Source organism: Trichosurus vulpecula, chromosome 7 (genome assembly GCF_011100635.1).
Source record: "Trichosurus vulpecula isolate mTriVul1 chromosome 7, mTriVul1.pri, whole genome shotgun sequence".
In the NCBI taxonomy this organism is placed as follows: domain Eukaryota; kingdom Metazoa; phylum Chordata; class Mammalia; order Diprotodontia; family Phalangeridae; genus Trichosurus; species Trichosurus vulpecula.
The window spans coordinates 70,064,158-70,070,913 of record NC_050579.1 but is presented as its reverse complement, the minus strand read 5'-3'; the positions used below and the strand labels follow the sequence as shown (position 1 = coordinate 70,070,913).

General features: G+C 35.8%; 1 pseudogene; it reads left to right on the top strand.

Moving 5' to 3' along the window:
* The first annotated feature begins 494 nt into the window (after positions 1–494).
* LOC118857554 lies at positions 495–1,178 on the top strand (annotated as a pseudogene).
* Positions 1,179–6,756: the final 5,578 nt, after the last annotated feature.

The following is a 6,756-nucleotide window of genomic DNA, read 5'->3' as shown; positions in this document are numbered from 1 at the left end:
CTCACCTTGAATCATACCATTGTGGAAAACGAAAAACAAACAAAAAATACCTTACAGACCCAGCCTGAGAACTAGTTCTGAAAACTCTCCCCACGTTGGGAGCAAAGCCCAAATTCAACATAAAGTTAAAATTCAAGAAATAGTGGAGGAAAAGAGAAAACAACAAAAAGAACCGTCTGACCATAAAGATCTACTTTGAAGGAAGGGAAGGTCAAAATTGCTAAAAGGCAAAAAAAAAAAATGCTGAAGAAAATAACACCTTTAAAAAACAGAATTGACCAAGAAAAGGAGGTACAAAAATTCACTGAAAAAAAACTCCTTAAAAACCACAGTGGCTTAGGTGAGTGGGCGACGCCGGAGGGAACGCCGGGAAGGCCCAGGTGGTGGGCCCAGGGAGGGCTGGCCCCGGAGGATGGGGAGGGTAGCCACCGAGGGTGCGCTCACCGCGGCCAGGGTGACATAGGCGGGGCCCTTGCTGGCCTTCCGCTAGGAGGATGTACTGGGCCGTGGCGCACTTGGCGAGCGCCAACTCCTCCCACGCGCCGCGCCGCACCTGCCGCTCCTGTAGTGTAGGCCGATCCCAGCCCCGCGGGGCTTCGGGCACTCCCCGCCGCCTCCCCTCTTCGCAGCCTGGCGGCCTTGGTGGAAGAATATAGATCTGAATATGGCTCTATGAAGTTTTATGCGCTCTGTGGCGTTGGTGGGGTCTTAAGTTGTGGCCAGACACGCACTACTGTTGTACCCTCTACTTACTGAAATGCAGGATGCAGGTGGACCCCCAGAAATACAAGGGATTTAATGGATTCTCTGTCACATTTCGAGAAGATGGTGTTAATGGTCTGGCTCCAACATTCATTGCTACTCAACGCAGGGACTCTGCAAGTTTGGTTTTTATGAAGTCTTCAAAGACTTGTATAGCAGTCTTCCTGGTGAGGAAAACTTACCTTTGGCGTACTTCCCTGCATTTGGCTGCCCCTGCCAGTGTTGAATTCTTTGCTGACAGTGCCCTGGCTCCTATGAAAGCTGCCAAGGTCAGAATTCAGACCCAGCTAGGTTACGCTAACACCCTGAGAGAGGCGGCTCCAAAAATGTTTAAAGAAGAGGGCCTCTTTGCATTCTAGAAGGGTGTTTCTCCGTTATGGATGAGACAGATCTCATACACCATGACGAAGCAGTGAAATGGGTAAATATTTTAAAACTATAATTTACCCAGATCAACAGAAGAAACAGAATACTTAAATAATTCTCTGATTTTAAAAATTATTTTTATTTCATTAAATGTTCCCCAATTATACATAATTTTAAAAAAGCAATTTTATTTAAAGTTTTCAGTTCCAAATTCTATCCCTCTCTCTCTCCCTGAGACAATAAGCAATCAACAGTTATACATGTGCAATTATGTATAACATTTCTATATTAATTATTTTGTACAAGAAGACTGGAATAAAAGGGGAAAATGAAAGAAAGAAAGTGAAAATAGCATGCTTCAGTCTATATTCAATCAGTATCAGATATATCTCTGGAGGTATGTAGCATGCTTCATCATAAGTCCGTTGGCACTGTCTTGGATCATTGTATTACTGAGAATAGCTTAGCTATTCACAATTCTTCATTGAACATATTGCTTTTATTGTGTACAACATTCTTCTGGTTCTGTTCACTTCACTATGCATCAGTTCATGTAAGTCTTTCTGGGATTTTCTGAAATCATCTTGCTTGTCATTTCTTTTTTATTTTAATTTTTGCTTTAAATAATATTTTATTTTTTCCTACAATTACATATCAAGAAAATTTTAGCATTCAATTTTACAAGATTTTGAGTTCCACATTTTTTCTCCCTGCCTTCTTCCTCTCCCCTCTTCTGAAAATTGTAGGCAGTTTGATATAGGTTATACATATACTGTCACATAAAACATTTCCATATTCATCATGGTTGTGGAAGAAGAAACAGATCAAAAGGAGGTATTCTGAGATAATGTGAGATAATTTACCTCATTCTACTGCTCCCTTCCTTCTGCACCTAATGTACTCCTGTGTGAATCTTCAATGTGACTCCCCAATACTTAAATTGTTTCATTCTGGCCACTTGTAGTATTTTTTTCCCTTGGCCTGAAATTTGACTATAATGTTCTTTGGGTTTTTATTTTGGGATTTTTTTCCTGAGGTGATTGGTGGATTCTTTCATCGCCCTCTGGTTCCAGGAGATCAAGGCAGTTTCCTTGACAATTTCTTGATAGATGCTGTCCAGGCCCTCCTTTTTATTATGGTTTTCAGGTAGTCCTGGATCTATTCTACATGTCAGTTGTTTTTCCCATGAGGTATTTTACATTTTCCCCTATTTAAAATTTTTTTTAAATTTCTTTGGCTAATTCTTGATGTCATAGAATCGTTAGCTTCCACTTGTCCAATTCTAACTTTTAAGGTGTTATTTTCCTCAATTAGCTTTTGCATTTTCTTTTCCATTTCACCCATTGTACTCTTTAAAGAGTTGTTTTCTTCAGTGGATTTTTATATCTCCTTTTCCATTTGGCCAATTGTATTTTTTAAAGACGTTTTCAAAGCTGTTGACTCTTTTTTTTCACAGTTCTCTTGTGTTATTCATTTCTTTCTTCAATTTTTCTTACACCTTCCTAATATGATTTTAAACCCTTTTGAGCTCTTCCATGAGTTCTTTCTGGATTTAAGAACACTTTCTGGTTTTCTTTGGGATTTTGACCATATGTGTTTTGACATTGTTGTCCTCTTCTGATTTTGTATCTGGGTCTTCCCTGTCATCATAATAACTTTTTATGGTCAGATTCTTGTTTGTTGTTGTTGTTGTTTGCTCATTGTTTTTAGTACATTTTCCTTTTTTTAAAAAAATTTGATCTCTGCTCTCAGGGTGGAAGAAGCACTGTCTCTTTGGAATACAGACATTAATATTAAATATTAATATTAAACATTTGGGAAATGAATCCTTTATTAGAGAAATTTGCAATAAATTTTTCCCAATTTTCTATTTTTCTTTTAATTTTGGCTGCATTAGTTTTATTTGTGCAAAATCTTTTTTTTAATATTGTGTAATTGATATATCCAGGGATACACTTTATCTCATCTAGCTATAAACTCAAACTTTATCCATAGGTCTGACAGGTACATGTTTCCATGTTTCCCTAATTTACTTATGATACCACCCTTTATGTCTAAATAATTTGTCCATTTTAAACTTATTTTTATATACAATGTGGGATGTTGGTCTAGTGATAGTTTCTGGCAAATTGCTTTCAATTTTTCCCATCAATTTTTGTCAAATATTAAGTTCTTACCTTCAAAGTTTGGATCTTTGGGTTAATCAATCATTAAATTACTGTGGTAATTTACTACTGTGTATTGCGTACCTAATCTATTCCACTGATCTACCATTCTATTTCTTAGCCAGTACCAGATTGTTTTTATGATTACTGCTTTGTAATGTAGTTTTAAATATGGAACTGCTGGGTTGCCTTCATCACTTTTTTTCATTAATTCCCTTGCTATTTATGACCTTTTATTTTTCCATATAAATTTTGTTACTATTTTTCTAGCTCTACAAAATATATTTTTTTTGTAGTTTGATCATCATGGCACTGAATAAGTGAATTAACTTAGGTAGAGTTGTCATTTTTATTATGTTGGCCCAGTCTATTTATGATCAATGAATATTTCTCTAGGTTTGACATTTGTCTTTATTTCTGTGAAAGGTATTTTCTAACTATGTTCATATAATCTCTGCATTTGTCTTGGCAGGTAGACTCCCAAATATTTTATATTGTCTGCAGCTATCTGTATCTTTTCCTGCTGGGTGTTGTTGGTAGTATATAGAAATGCCTCTAATTTATGTGGGTTTATTGTATATCCTTCAACTTTGCTGAAGCTGTTAATCTTTCAACTAGGTTTTTTTTAAAAAACTTGATTCTTTAGGGTCTCTAAGTATAGCATTATATCATTTCAAAAGATTGATAGTTTGTTCCCTCATTGCCTATTTTTATTCCTTCAATTTATTTTCCTTGTCTTATTGCTAAAGCTAGCAATTCTAACACAATACTGAGTAATAATGGTGATAATGGAAATCCTTACTTCACTCATCATCTTATTGGGAAGGTTTCAGGTTTATGCCCGTTATATATAAGGTTTGCTTTTGATTTTAGATACCACCACTGAGCACACCATCTAGGTTGTGTAGCCAGTAAATTTGTAAGGAAAGATTCCTTAATTGATGGTGATGATTAACCTGTTAGTGAAGAGTTTCATTAAATGGAACAATGTTGCATCTCATAAAGAAGGGTACAGCCAGTAACAATGCATATGGAATTTTTCTTGTTGTTTAGTCATAAAGATTCTTTTTTCTAACCTATCCATTTTTAAACATTCCAACATAAATCATTCCTGTACCCTCTTTCTATGTAGATTCCTTCTAACTGACCTAAAAATGGTAAAGTTCTTAGAAGATACATATATCTTCTTCCCTTATAGAAATGTAAACAGTTTAACTTTATCGAGTCACTTATGAGTTCTCTTTCAACTTTAGTTTTTTTTTTATGTTTTTATACTTCTTTTGAGTCTTGAATTTCAGCGTCAGATTTTCTATTCAACTTTGATGTTTTCATCAGTAATGCTTAAAAGTCCTGTCTTCAATTAAATTTTTCCCTGAAGGATTATATTTAGTTTTGTTAGATAGCTTATTCTTTCTTGCAATCCTAGCTCTGTTACCTTTCACAATATTATATTCCAACTCTTACACTCCCTTATCATTGGTATTAATTAAGTTTTGAGTGATCCTCACTGTGGCTTCAGGATATTTGAATGGTTTCTTTTTGGTGCTTGACCTATTGTCTCTTTGGCTGGAGAGCAAGGAATTTGGGAGTTTTCATTTTGGAGTCTTAAAAAGTTGTTAAAATAATATGATAATGTTTATTTTTACAAATAAATACATGCTATGAAATATGCATTCATGACATTTTGTATACATGACCTGCATTGCATATCTGTCATAAGTGTCTAAGTCCAGAAATAACACTTTTTAAATATATAAAACCCCTACACCCATTAATTCAGTTTTCTCTTATTAAATGCTCCCAGTACAACTACAGTCACCAGCCTTTCAAATTTGTAAGCTATTTTGTGCAAGTATTGTCTCAAAAAATAATTCTCTTTGATTAATTGCTAGGTAACTCTTTCAGTTTCTTTTCAACACCTTGTAAATCCAGGACATTAAATTATTTTAATTAACGGTTTTATCATGAAATTCTTTTGTGGGTGATAAATTAAAAAACAAACAAAACAAAACAAAATAATAAATAAAAGCCAAGTTCATAGGTTTCAAAATACCTTTAGAATTATATGAGTGTGATTGGGATAGAGGCATGATATATTTCAAGCAGAACCATAATTTTGCAGAATGATGAGGTTGGCCAAGGACATAAGACATCTAGAAGGTATTTTTTTTTTTACTTTAGTGGTGCTCTTATACTCTGTGGTCCCCTGAGTTATTTAGGTAAAATCCTTTACATTTCCTTACATACTTTGCATTATTTCCTCACCAGAGCCACTCCTCACCCTGGTCCCATCACCATTTTACCCCTCTCCCAGCCCTATTGGCCAACTCATTGCACCTCAGTGCACCTTAGGCATAATTTTATATCTTGGAGTCAAGAGAAATGAACATTGTTCCTGGTCCCACCACCATACCTGTTCCCTATCTATCTGAGATATAGGAAAATTATCAGGTAAATATGCCATCCATTTCCCAGTGTGACTGTATTCAAGACAATAGGGATGAACTCTGTGTCTTGACTATAATGAAGGGAAAGCATGGTTCCACTCAAGGCCAATGCTTGATCCCAAGGCCTTTCTACATCTCTGGTAAACTTTTCACAAGATCAGCTCGTCTCTGATCTATTTCCTTCCCAGTCAAATTTTACCTAGCATCAACCTTATGTACTCTGGGAGCTTTACCACAGGATGATGTACCATGTCTTGATGAGTTTTCTTCTGTCCCTACTTGCCCCAGGTACAAGAATTACTGATTGAGGCACTGATTGCCGAAATTATTTCCACTACCTTAAGAGGAAGTTAATTCAAGACAAGTTTGTACTCTGATTTTTAAGTTTAGGAACTTAATCTCCTCCTTCTTCTGGAGAAATAAGATTTAAAGAGCATAATGGATTAAGGTTAGTGAAAGATTTATAAAGGTTTCTGACAGGGCTGTATGCTCCTTTTAAAGAAACCATTTATGTATTTGGGCATCTGGGTAGTGCAGTGGATAGAGTACTAGGCCTGAAGTCAGGAAGATTCTTTTTCTTGTGTTCAAATCTTGCCACAGACACTTGCAAGCTATGTAACCCTGGGCAATTTTCCTTGTCTATAAAATGAGTTGGAGAAGGAAATGTCAAACCACTCCAGTATCTTTGCCAAGAAAACCTTTAAAGGGGACATGAAGAGTTGGATACAACTGAAAATGACTGCACAACAAAAATTATACATTCAGGTTTAGGCATAGGCAAGCTTGATAGAATAATATTATTTCAAAATTTAAATCCAGTAAGTATTTCTGCCAATCAAATGGAGCCTGGGGATTTGTGGCTGACACAAAATTTGTTATGATATAAAAGTTCACTATGATAAAAAAATCCCTACAAATTTATTTTCAGTGTGAAAGAAGCCTTGGGGAACCCAGGGTTATAAAAGGGGTGTGAGGAGATGGAGGCCTTATGTTCTGTTATACACAGAATTTAGCTA